This window comes from Trachypithecus francoisi, unplaced genomic scaffold, assembly GCF_009764315.1.
Source record: "Trachypithecus francoisi isolate TF-2019V2 unplaced genomic scaffold, Tfra_2.0 Lachesis_group12, whole genome shotgun sequence".
Taxonomy (NCBI): Eukaryota; Metazoa; Chordata; class Mammalia; order Primates; family Cercopithecidae; genus Trachypithecus; species Trachypithecus francoisi.
The window spans coordinates 119681201-119694313 of NW_022681457.1; the positions used below are offsets into that span (position 1 = coordinate 119681201).

General features: G+C 55.2%; 1 protein-coding gene and 1 long non-coding RNA gene across 2 annotated transcripts in view; one reads left to right on the top strand and one right to left on the bottom strand.

Moving 5' to 3' along the window:
- Window positions 1–13113, bottom strand: part of LOC117093413 (histone-lysine N-methyltransferase PRDM16-like) — a 173668-nt gene that overhangs the window by 77938 nt on the left and 82617 nt on the right. The gene's annotated exons all lie outside the window — the stretch shown is intronic.
- LOC117093414 lies at window positions 2490–3758 on the top strand. The gene is made up of 3 exons (XR_004441136.1): window positions 2490–2632; window positions 3201–3318; window positions 3620–3758. It is a non-coding gene; the product is annotated as an uncharacterized LOC117093414 (long non-coding RNA).

The window sequence follows — 13113 nt, forward strand, 5'->3', positions numbered from 1 at the left end:
CCGCCTGCCATCTCGGCCCCGACACGCCGCAGGGAGCCCCTCCCAAGCACTTCCTCACTGTGCACCTTGCTGGGTGTCCACAACAGAATGGTGTGGTCACTGGGAGAGAAAAGCTAGGCCTCCGCTCCTGAGCCCAGGTGAGTCACTCTCTGAGCCCAGCTGAGTCCATGTCCCTGAGCCCAGGTGAGTCACTGTCCCTGAGCCCAGGTGAGTCACTGTCCCTGAGCCCAGGTGAGTCCATGCCCCTGAGGCCAGGTGCATCCCTGTCTCTGAGCCCAGGTGAGTCACTGTCCCTGAGCCCAGCTGAGTCCATGTCCCTGAGCCCACGTGAGTCCCCCTCCTGAGCCCGGGGGCACTCATGCCGGACGACTGCCTGCCTGCTGAGTCCCTGCACGAAGGGCCAGGCAGGGGGGGCCTGGAGCTCCTGTGACTGCCCCGACAGGCCACGCCCAGCCGACAGGCCACGCCCAGCCATCTCCCCAAGCGCCGCATCACTTGGCACAGAGAGGCGCCAGCCTACCATTGGAACCTGGCTGATCCTCAGGGTGGCAAGAGGCCAGTGCAGGGTGGAGGTCACGGCTTGTACCTCTGGGGAACAGCCACAGGGCCCATCTGGCTCCCCATGGTGGCGACGGCCCTCCCACCTGCATCTCCCGAGGAGCCGGGGCGGGCAGAGGATGGAGGCAGGCTGGGTGGTGGGCGGAGCACTGCGACCCCCGTTTCCCAACAGCCTCCCCCAACAAACACAGTCCCTCCCCTGCACTGCTGCCAGGACGCCTGACCCCGTGATCACGCAGGACCGCGACCTCATTTCCCTCGCAGGTCACCTCGCTCGACCACGCCGCCTCGTAGCCCCTCGCCTGCCGTCAGCGTTTAGTGAACAATCCCTCACGCCTCCAACCACGGTTTCCAGAGACACCGAGTGGGCTACACACCGGGAGAGTTTTCTGTCCGCTCAGCAATGCCTTGGGATTGCTTATGGGATTGAGGTTAGCCAAGCGAGGCCGGGTGCAGGTTTCCCATTTGAAGGCTGGAAGCCGCCCTCACTCTGCATGTGGCCATGGCCCTCGATGCCCTCCCCGCAGGGTCCCCCGCCTGGGTCCGAGCAGGCTGAGAAATCGTTCCCAGAAGCTGTCGGCCCAGCCTCACGGCTGACATCCATCATGTTTCTAAAAATTAGAAACAAGGAGGCAAAACCTTTCAGTTTAAAAACTTTGCCTTCTCAAATTGCCTATTACACTGTTCGCCAACCCCAGGACAACCTAAAATTATTTTAAATCGCTTTTCAAACCTTACAAAACCACAAACACGGAACGATCTCCTCTGTTTCTCACGCTTTATACTTAAGCCGCTGGCCGGACGTTTGCATGGTGTGTAATTCACGAGGCAGTGGCCTCTGGAAGCTGGTGGATGACACAGGCTTCAGGGCGCGGCGGGCCAGTGGCCCAGACTCAGAACAACCTGCTTTAGAGGGAAGGGGCAGCTGGCTGGACGAGAGTCGGGAACATCCCAGCAGGGCCTTGGTGGCAGCTGCGTCCCCTGGGCCTCAGGGCTCCCTTGGGAAGAGGGGGCGGTGGGAGATGAAGTGGGATTATCCATATTCGTAGGCTGCAGTCCTAGCGGCCATTATTTGGAAGAAGGGTCATTGCAGATGCGACGGGTTAAGATAGCTCACCTTGTTGGGGGTGGCTCCCCCACCCAAATGACCATGCCCTTATAAAACACAGCTCTGGACGTGAGCACGCACGGGGTAGAATACAACGAACACACAGAGGCAGAGGCTGGGTGATGCTCCTACAAACTAGGGAACGCCAAAGATGCCAGCAGCCCCAGTGAGCCAGAGGGAGGCCGCGACAAGGGTCCGCAGAGCCTCCAAAGGACCTCCCCGCCCACAACGTGATCCCGGACTTCTGGCCCTGAGGACCGTGGAAGGAGAAGTATCTGTTGTTTCAGCTACTCAGACTGGGGTACCTGGTTAGGACCCCCCAGGAAGCTAAGGCCGTGTGAGTTTTACTGACCGGCACTGCTCGACCGCCCTTACTCAACACCTACTCCAGGCTGGACAGTCAGAGGTGCTCACTCAGGCCATGGGCTATGCACACCTTGGAGATCTGTGTCCTCCACTTGAATCTGAGCTTGGAACCGGATGGTGGTGCTGAGTGACCCACCAGAAGGAGGCCATGCCAGGGGCTGCACGCATCCCCTCTCCCAAAGCCTTCTAGACCCAGGGGCCCGGACACCACTCCCGCAGCGGTGCTGCTTTGACTCTGGACCCTTGACCTCTCTGGCTGCCTGTGTGGCTTTGATGGTCACACAGGGATTATCAGGTCCCTGCCACACAGGAGGACTGAAGGGTGAAGGAGCGGGTGCAGCTGCTGACTGAGCCTGACTCCGCGTTTTCCACACCACTCATCTGCCGTCCGCACAGCCTTCCTTGCGCGGGCTTGCCGCTGTCAATCCTAAATTATTCACTTCCTGGGAGCATGGTCATTTTCCAGACCAGGCCTCTCACAAAGCCAGGGAAAGGCGGTTAATAAATCCGTAATGACGACCTTCGTGGGCCTGCGACCTCGGCCGGGGGGAAGGGGCAGGAGCGGGCTCTGCTGGGGTTGCTGCAACTCTCTCTGGAGTTGTGAGTATGCTTGCTTCCCTGGGATGAGCTTTTCCATCTTCAACACACGAGCCGGCCTATCTACAGGGAAGGAAAGTGGAACCGAGGCTTCGGGGCTGCGGGAGGAGGGAGGCAGAGTCACTGTTTACCGGGCACGGAGTTTTTGTGGCGGGTGATGAGAAAGTCCTGGGACAGCGGGAGGAGGAAGGCAGAGTCACTGTTTACCGGGCATGGGGTTTTCATGGTGGGTGATGAGAAGTTCCTGGGCAGAGAGGGGTGATGGTTCTGCAGCAGCCCAGGCGTATTGAATGCCACCTAATACCACACTCACAGGTGGTTAAAATGACAAAGATTACATTTGTATATTTTACCACAATTAGCCTGTGTGTGGTTTTGGGGTCTTGGAGTCTGGGGGGACAGGAAGGGGTGGCAGCCCCTGAGAGGCTGTGTGGAGGTCCCGTGTGGAGGGGCCGAGCCGCCCTGACGATGTCCGACCAAGTGCCCTGAGCGCAGCCTGAACACAAGCAGCTCTGCCCAGGAAGCGATTCCAAACCGAATCGTCTCCATTGCTTTTGTTAAACATCTTTAGGGAAGCCTGGGAGACCTGCTCTGCCGAACGTGGTCCAAATCCTTGTGGAGACAGGCACGCCCGATCCTGCTCCCAGGAGCTGGGACACCGCCGGCACCGGCCTGCTTAGGATGTTCAGGTGCCGCAAAAATCCCTCCAGCAACCTCTGATATTTCAAGAAAAAGAATCTCAAGGCTCCCGCGGCCGGGCCTGCTGGGGCTGGAGCCCTCTCTGCTGACCGGCCTCTCCGCGCCGGGCGGGCAGGGGACATTTAATTGTGGAGCTGGTGCTGGCAAAAAGCCCTGCCTGGTCCAGCGGGCAGCCAGCATGATAATGAGACAGTTTCTATGGAAATGAGCTTATAACTATTCATTTTCTCCCCATTCCCGACCCATCCACAAAGAGGTTTTCCAAAATGACCCCCATTTTCCTACCCCCAGCATCTCCTCACGCCATTGCCCGACCCGCTAATCAGCTCGAGGAGAAAGGAGAGAGGAAATGCCGTCCTTTGACAAGATGTGGGAAACCACCTCGGTTTGTACTTGGTGTGGCTGTGACCAGCAAACAAAGAACCCTCCCCGGCTCTGGGGCCAAGTTGCCAATAAACTTTTCCCTGAGCACTTTCGAGCGTGGTGTGTGTGTGTTTGCTGGTGAGAGCCGAAGCGCTCCTACGCCTCTTTTGAGAAACTTTGAAAACTGCCTGTTCTGCCGGAACTTTCCGCGCTGGCTTCTTCCTGCTCGCCTCCCTCACCTGTCAGCTGTCCTCGGCCGAGCCCTGTCTTCCTTGGGAGAGGAAAGGGCTGGGGCAGGGAGTGGGGGCAGCAAAACGTCCCCGCCCGGTTCCTGCCTGCAGGCTTGGTGGGGGTGGGGGTTACCACTCTCTGCCTTTTCTCCCCCTTTCAGGGTTTCCGAATAGACGGACAGTATTGTCAAGGAAGTAGCGGGAAATAAAGAAATGAAAGCCACAGGCTGCATCCTGCCCAAAAAACAGCTCAGGGCTCATACCCAGGCTCAGCCTCTTGCTGGCTGTGTGGCCTTGGACAAGGTGCTTGACCTCTCTGAGCCCAGCTACCCGATCTGGAAGTGTAAGTAGGAACAATGCCCCGCCCACGAAGCCGGGAGAAGTAAACAGGCCCATTCCTGCAGTCCCCACCGCACAGCACCTGAGGCAAAGCTGTCTTGAGCCAAGGGTCACCGTCACCGTTAGGGTCTTGATGTCAGCCCCGGGCGAGGCTCTAGGGCAGGGAGTGAGATGGCACTTCTCACCCAGGCCATGTCCAGAGGCCTCCGCTGCACTTCGTGGGCAGGAAAGAGGAGCCTGTTTTATTCTCTGCAGCCCAGGCCATTTCCTGTCCTGTCCTCTTGTGTCGCCCTTACCCTGAAAGAGGCGGGAGGACACTCCGTGTGGGTCCTTGTCCTTCCTGTGTTCCACAATGTCACGGTGGCACCCACGAATGCCTGGTGAGTTCATCAATGAGGATGACGTGGCAACTCAGGCTAACACCACCTCCCCCAGCCAGGGGCTGAGACTTGCGGTGCACCAGGGGCCAAGCACACCAGGTGTGGGGTCCGAGGTGGCCATACTGACCGCGCAAAGGCTCCCGCGCCAGCCAACGGCACATCCTCCCTCCAACACGTCCTGCCTGCCCAGCCCATGCAAACGGCACCAGGGAAGGAACCGCAGCCTCGCCGGGGGTCCCCAGGGGCTGGTCCCCGCAGGGCCCACCCAGCTCTGTGTGCCAAGGGCAAGGCCTTTGGCTGCAGGAGCTCAGAAACGTCCGGCTGCCCACAGCTGGTGCCTCCCGTGAACTCGTGCCTGACACTGGGTATGTGAATCTCAGCCCAGCACAGCTGGGTTAGGAAATAAACACACAGAACACCAAGTTACTCTTGCATTTCAGATACATGGTGGATGGTTTTTTTAGTATAAGTATGTCCCGTGAAACACTGTGGTATGCTTACACTATAGAAGTGGTGGATGGTTTTTTAGTATGAGTATGTCCCGTGAAACACTGTGGTATGCTTACACTATAGAAGTGGTGGATGGTTTTTTAGTATGAGTATGTCCCGTGAAACACTGTGGTATGCTTACACTATAGAAGTGGTGGATGGTTTTTTAGTATAAGTATGTCCCGTGAAATACTGTGATATGCTTACACTATAGAAGTATTTGTGGTTGATATGAAATGTAAAGTTCACTGGGTGTCCTGTATTTTTTCTGGCACTCTGAGTCCAGACACTCCTTTCACCCGAGCCCACTTCGATGGGGTAGGTGCCTCTTGCGGTCCCTCTGGGCGGTACCAGGAACCCCTACTGAGCTCTTGACAAGTGTTAGACCTTGACAAAACCGGTCCCAGGACAGTGTCCGGATCAGGCCACCTGGACTCCCACTCGACTTCTTCCTCCCACACACCGGCCCACCACCCACCCCTGTGGGCTGACTGTGTCCCCCCAGATTCACACCTTGAAGTCTCAATCCCCAGGATATCAGAATGGGACCATATTTGGAGAAGAGGTCTTTAAAGGGGTCATTAAGGAAAAGTGAGGTCACTAGGGTGGGCCCTGATCCAATCTGACTGGTGTCCTTGTACAAAGAGGAGATGAGGACACAGACACACAGAGGAAGGTCCTGTGAGGACACCAGAAGGAGATGCCAACTATGAGCCAAGGAGAGAGGCCTCGGGAGGAGCCAGCCTGCCGACACGGTGTCTTTGGGCCTCCCGCCTCCAGACAATGGAGGTAAGTTCCTGTTGCTTAAGCCCTGTGGCCTGTGAGGTGCGTCGTGATGGTGGCCCTTGCTGGTGAATGCAGCAGTGCTTCTGCACGTGGCCTGGTGCTGCACCGGTAGCACATGGCTCAAGTGCCAGGACAGGCATCCAGCTTCAGTTCTCATGCCACCCCGTGTACCTCCGGCCTCCCTGTCTGCTTTGGGGTCCCCCAGCCCAAGGTCTCTGGTACCCCTGGCGGGATACCAATCAGGGGGTCACTTTCCATACTTCCTAAAGAAAAATCTCAGCCTGGCACGGTGGCCACATCTGCAATCCCAGCATTTGGGAGGCCGAAGCAGGCGGATCACCTGAGGCCAGGAGTTCGAGACCAGCCTGGCCAACATGGGGAAACCCTGTCTCTGTTAAAAATGACAAAACTTAGCTGGATGTGTTGGCAGGCACCTGTAGTCTTAGCAACTCGGGAGGCTAGGGCAAGGAGAATTGCTTGAACCCAGGAGGTGGAGGTTGCAATGAGCCGAGATTGGGCCACTGTACTCCAGCCTGGGCAACAGAGCAAGAGTCTGTCTCAAAAAAAAAAAAAAAAAGAAAGAAAGAAAGAAAGAAAAGAAAAGAAAAGAAAAGAAAAAACAAAAAGAAAAATCTACAACAAACCCGTCAGCTCAGTCTCCTCTTTTCCCCCCATAACAGCTGGTCGAGCCCATGGCAATGAGATTGTAAAGTCATCGTGCCTTCTTGCCATGCCAACAAAATTGAATTTTAAGATTCAAATGACTCAGCAAAAATATGGAAATATCAGTGACGCAGGTATAGGTGAGAAAGATAGGTTTTAAGAATGTTTTAATTAGATTTTGATTTTGTTTTAAAATTATTTTGTTTTAAAATTATTTTAAATTTAATTACATTTACATTTTAAATTAAAACTTAAAGGTAAATGCTCACAGTACATTTTCAGCAGAAGACAAGTTTTAAAATTCAGCTGAGCCCAGCTTCCCCTTTGGGAAAGTAACTGCCTTGAGGTCAGGCCCTTTCCCCCTTTGCAGTGTGCCTCTAGAATGCCCGGAGGTCTGTTGATGGAGAATGTGACTCGGTCAAATGAGAGAGGATCACTGTCCCGTTACGGAGATGGTGGCAAGCAGGTGTGTTTGCCAATACGGAACGGGCACAGCCTTGTATCAGGCATTCCACACCAGAAATCATTTATGGGTGTCTCTCTATACCATGCATGTGCAAGACTGAAAAAGTATTCCAGATATTATCTCGAGAGGAGGAGAGGCAAGGTTTCCATTTCAAAATCTCTTTCTGTATGTTCTGCAGTGAGCAGTCATTGTTTTCATCCTTTGTAATTTTGTAATTTTCATAATATATCTGTCCTAGGTCAAAAGAGAGATTTAAGTGGGAGGAAGATGGCATTCTTGGTGCTGGGACGGAGGCGTTCACCCCGGGGGTGCTGGGGGAGGCCAGATGGCCTCGATGACCCTGGACACATCCCCAGCCTCAGCCAACCGACACGCTCTGCCCGTCTGCGTGTTGTCTCTGGGGCTATCTCCGCTAGTGGCCAAACACAGGCTGCTATGGGTATCCTGAGACGTCTCCCTGTCCAGCAGGTGTGAATCTGGGAACTTTCCGGAGAAGTGTGTTCAGGCCCCACCATCCCATCCATGAACAGACCCAACAGGTCCACTTTCCTTGTAATTCCCCATCCGTGACTTCTCTGTAACCTACGGTCTCTTTTCTTTCTCATCTCTTTTCTGTCTATAAAGACCTTATCCTATCAAACAACTGGATCTGGCCTACGTCTGTTTTCAAGAGACAATCAGCCCCCAGCCCCCCCACAAAGGCGGTTTTTTGTTTTGTTTTTTTTCAAATGGGGTCGCAAAAGGGCTAGGAGCCTGGGGGCAGGTCCCCAGATCAAACGCTGTAAATTCAATCGATCAATAGAATAAATGCAGTAAACACAACAAAATGCAGGCTGTGTTTGGGACGTACTTGTGTGCTGTGTATCTGAAATTCAAATTGATCTGGGTGTCCTGGATTTCATCTGCCGGATCTGGCCACGCTCCCTGAGGGCCTGAGCTCTTGCGCCGGCTCAGCGGTTGCCGGTTGCTGCGTGGCCCTCCTCTTCCAGGTCCCGTCCTGTGAGCCGCCCAGGCTGAGCCTGGCAGGTGCTAACACTCCCTCCTCCGGGACCCACCATCTGGGCAACTGGGCAGCCGTGGCTGGTTCTGGCCGGCGGTCACCTCTTGGCCCTTGTGCTTAGCCCCAGCCCAGCCTCTAAACAGACACTCACTGGCATATGACTTGCACCACACGCAAACTCCATAGTCCTACAGCACCCTCTGTCCTGACGTGCTGGGAGACCCCGTGTCCCCACTGAGGCAGCTGGAGGCCACCCCGGAGCTGACGCCCCCACCTGCTTCTCTCAGGCCACACGGTTGCTGCAGAGGCTCAGACAGAAGCCACTTCCTCTGCTTCCCCCAAGGAGCTAAAAGCCCACATGGGCCCTGGGGCTCTGACTTTGAGCTGAGGCCGCTGCTCGAGCTGGGCAGGGGCTGCGTGGTGAGCCCTGCCCTGGAGCGGAAGGACGGAGGCTTCTCCGAACGGGTCTAACCCTCTCTGGTCTGGAGAAAAAATTCCCAAAGCAGATTTGTTTTCCTCCTCCTTCCCAGTTCCTGTCAGTTAAAAATCATCGAGAGAGAGGGAGACCTCCAAATGCATAGCTCCTGCCTCTACCAGGAGGAGGGGTGACAGCAAGCAAGATCCCTCCAAACTAGAAAACCATTTTATTCTTCTTTTGCAGGCATAGATATGGCTTTGGGTCCATCCTTCTTCTTAAAGATAGGCATTGACTTAAATCCAGCCGTAAAACTGGAAGCAATGGCTACTTTTTACTCTGTAGACAGAGAGAGGATTTGCTGCAGAAATCATCTCTGCCCATTTCCCTCCAAGAATCATTTCCCCCAAAGTCACCTAAAATCAAACCGATCACAATTAAAATTCAAAGTGACCACAATCCAACGCGTGGACACCGTCCTGCCGCCCGGGAGCCCTGCAGACAGCCTCATCTGTTGCTCGGGGCAGCCCGGGGCCCTCATTCTATCATGGCTCAAAGTGGGTTATCCAAATAAATGGGAGAGGAAATCAACGAGATATATTAGCGCGGTGGGATATTTGTCATCTCCTCTGTCTTTCCTTCCCCAAGAATATCGGTGATGAATTTGCAAATGGTCCTGGATTATGACAGAGCTGTTTTCTCTCTTCATTATTTATCCCTTCTCTGAGCACCTCGATTAGAGACCACAGTGACAAATGCATGAATAAAAGGCAAAGACAATATTTTAGCAATGTGTTGTAAATCTCCTTCTACGCATTATTAATTTAAAGAAATCCATTACACCAAGCAGCTCTGAAGAGGAAGACAAGGGTAACGCAGGGGTGCCTGCTGCTCCGGAGGGTCAGGGAAAGGAAAAGCAAAATCAGCTGCGGCCCTGAGCTGAGGCCGGGCTGGTCTCTCACCGAATCCCCGAAGCCTTGCAACCACCTAGATTTTATTTAAATAAAAGGTGAAACATTTGCTCCCCCAAACGCAAGCACATTTTGCAAAGTGGAAAATGGCACTGTTTGAAATGATCTCATTTTTCAGGAGCGGGGAAGGCGAGGCCGGCGGCTGTGCCGGGAGCCTGCGGCCCTCCCTCCTCCCCGGGTGAGACGCTGCAATGCTGCTGTATCAGGAGGAAGGAAAAAGGAAAACAGATGGAAGGTGCTGGTCGCGGGAGCAAGTGCATCGGGAACAATGGAGGAGCCCCTTTTCTGCTCCCTCAGAGAGCGCCACAGTGCAAATCTGTGTACAGCGATACCACCAACCACGCAGATAACAGGGCAATAACATCGCGGACCCGAACCAAAGTCCTCGCGGAGACCATGCTAATCGGGCGAAGCCACGCGGCAGCCGCAGCCAAGCCCTGCAGCCTGGATTTTCTTTCCCCTGTTTTATTTCCTTTCAAAACCCTCCAAGAAAGGAGCCATGGGCCCCGGGTCCCATCCCCTGCCTTGGCTGGTGATGGAGTCAGCTCCGGACGCCTCCGGAGAGACGCCTCTCCCGGGGCCCTTCCTGGAGAGGTCAGCAGGATGGCAGCCTCCCTCCAATCTGGGGTCCCTAAGGAAGACTCCGGAGCCCCTGAGAGGTCGGGGGGATGCCAGGTCGGCCCCTAGAGCTTGGCACCCGCATGGAGCCCGCCCCTGGAGTTTGATGTGAGGCCCCAGGGCCCACAGGCGGCCTTCGGGGTCTGGGAAGAAACGTTTAGTTTGTTTCTGCCAGGGATGGCGGGGGTCGGTTCACACAAAACCTCCATTCACCCACATGAACCAAAGGCTGGCTTTGGTGTCTTGCTTTGTTTTTTAAGACAGAATTTGAGTTTCTTTTTCATTTGCTTAGACTGATGATCCCCCTCCTTATGAAGCAAAGGGATTCTTCTAGCGGTTTTTATACTTGCTACCCACTGCCCCCTGACCCGGGGCTCCTGGTGGAGGGGTGAGAACGGCCTGGGGGTCAGCATACATCTCAGCCAAGGTTCCATGCCTTCCTCCACCGCGACCAGCACCAAGGTCTCCCGGCCAGCGCAGGATGCCCGGCCGACAGCGTGAAGCTGGAATGGTGCCCATGCCGGGGCCTCAAGAGTACCAGGGAATCCAGCTTGGGCCATGGCGGCCAAGGGAAAGTGGGAAGGGCCATGGAGGTAGGAGGTCTAGGGGATGAGGCAGGAAGGCCATTCCTGGAGCCGGGAGGGGTGTGCTGCCCACAGCTCCGTGCTGCGGCCCCAGGGCAGCCCTTGCCCGTTCTGACAATGCCTCCACCTGGCATCCTACTCCGTGAAGTTTCAAGTCATTCCCAGAGAATGTGCAAGGCTAAGGCTGCCACAGCGACAGGCAGCTCCATCCCCTCCTGTCACCGCCCACCCCGTGGGGATGGGAGTGCCCCCTCAAAAGCATCCGTCCCCCGGCCCACCCCCCGCCTCCCGCCACCCAGGGAGAGTGCGCCAGCCTGTGGTGACAGTGCCGGTCCGTCCACTTAGGGACACGGTGGTGGATCACCATGGCAGATCCTAACGACTTGTCACAGGCACGGCCGTGGCAGGTCCCCGCGACAGCCACCGCGGCACACACGGAAAACAGCAGCAGGGCCCGGTAGGACCCGGCAGCTCTAAGATCAGAAACTCACAGACAAAGGACCCCAGATTGGAAGAGCGCACAGGAAGGGGAGAGCCGTCCCTCTGCTGATTCTACTGTATTTGCCGTGCGTCAGCCTAATTGCTTCAGAAGCTGTGGCTTTCTTTAACGTGGAGCTCGCAAAGGAAGCCTCCCTGGTAACATGTGAAGTCAAAAGTTGGATCTCTACGCAGATATGCACATATTAATTTGAATTTTGTAAGACAAGTGCTGCATGTTATTAATATAATTACTGGTTATAGAAACTGTGTATTTACTGCGCTTTCTATATTACTTTGCTTTCCACGCTTCTCAATGGTGCGGGTTTAATATTCAGCTGGTGTTTACTTAGCATATGACTGTTAATCAGCGTAAATTAAATGTGTACTTGAAACCCCCACTTAAAGCCCAGCTAATTATTTTTTGATCCAAACAGGACTGCCTTTTCCGGAAGGGTGAATCGGGGCTCTCCGGGACCAACTCATAGCGAGAGAAACTGTTGCCAGCATTGAGGACCGGCCTCCAAAAGACACCCGGCAATTTTCCTTGCCTTGTTTCTCCTGCAGCAAATGGTGGGTTGTTTCCAGGAGAGCCCCACTCTGGTCCAGCCTGGGGACTGCGCTGTGAGGAGCTTCTCTCCCCAGGGAACTGCCCGCCTGTCCTGTCTAGCCACACATGGGCCACTTTGCCAGGAAAGTGCAAACCACGTGGCTTCAACACTGCTTCAGACACACGTATAGACACGCACAAGCACACACGTGTGCACACCTAGCCCAGGGCTCCGGGGCTTGCTGTGGCTCCCCAGGCCCACGTTCCTCACCCCTTCCAGACCCTGCCTGGCCCAGAGCTCACCTCTCCAGAGCTGTTGCCTGAGGACATGGAGCAGCAGGGGAGAGGAAGGTTGCAGACCCCTCAGGTGGCAGGGGAGGATCACCTTGCACCAAACAGGGAGGCCAGGTGGGGGTGGACCCCGTTCCCACTCAGAAGAAAAGAGGAGGAGATCTGAGCACCGTTGGAGCTAGAGCTGGCTCTGGCCTGGCTGGCCCCGGCCTCGAGCCGACTGGTTCCCTCCTCTGGTCTGGTGATTCCTGGGCACCTCCCTGACTAGGGGCCCTTTAGAAATTGACCTGTTAGTTTGCTCTCCTGGGAGCTGTCCTCAGATCCTGTCTTCTGGCCTGGGCTTGGCAAAGGGGAGAGAGGGCACAGGAGGAAAGAAGGCACCAAGGACAGGCCAGAGCCTCTGGACAAAGCCCCTCCTGCCCGAGGACGGGGACCTCCTGGGGCTCAGGTTATGGCCTTGGGCATCTCCGAAGCCGAAGACCCATGCTATGGCTGAGTCCCTGCAGCCCTCCCCAGGGGGCCTGACCCAACCACGCATCAGAAGCCAGATGGACAGCAGCATAGCCTTGTCCTCAAGGGCCACTGGACCTGGCGCTTAGAGACCTCAGGGGGAAGCATAGCTCCCTGAGAAATGTGCTCACTGCCATAGCAGGCAGCACCATGGACCAGTGCTATCTCTAGAAAAGAGGTCAGAACCCCTCCAAGCCTTCATTTCTTCTTTGGGAGATGGGATCTGATTTAGAGAGTCTGCTCAGAGGATTCAGAAGCCAGAGCGTAGCCACTGCCTGGCAGGTTGAGGCCCCCAGTATATCTCCATGGACAGATGGATGGATGGATGGTGGCTGGGTGAATGGATGAATGGATAGATAAATGGATGGATGGATGGGTGGGTGGATGGATGGATGGATGGATGGACAGATAAATGGATGTATGGATGGGTGGGTGGATGGATGGATGGATGGATAGATAAATGGATGGATGGATGGATGGGTGGGTGGATGGATGATGGATGGATGGATGGATGGATAGATAAATGGATGGATGGATGGATGGATGGATGGATGGATCGATGGATAGATAAATGGATGGATGGATAGATGGATGGATGGATGGATGGATGGATGAAAGGAGGAATACATGGATGGATGAAGGAAAACTGCCTC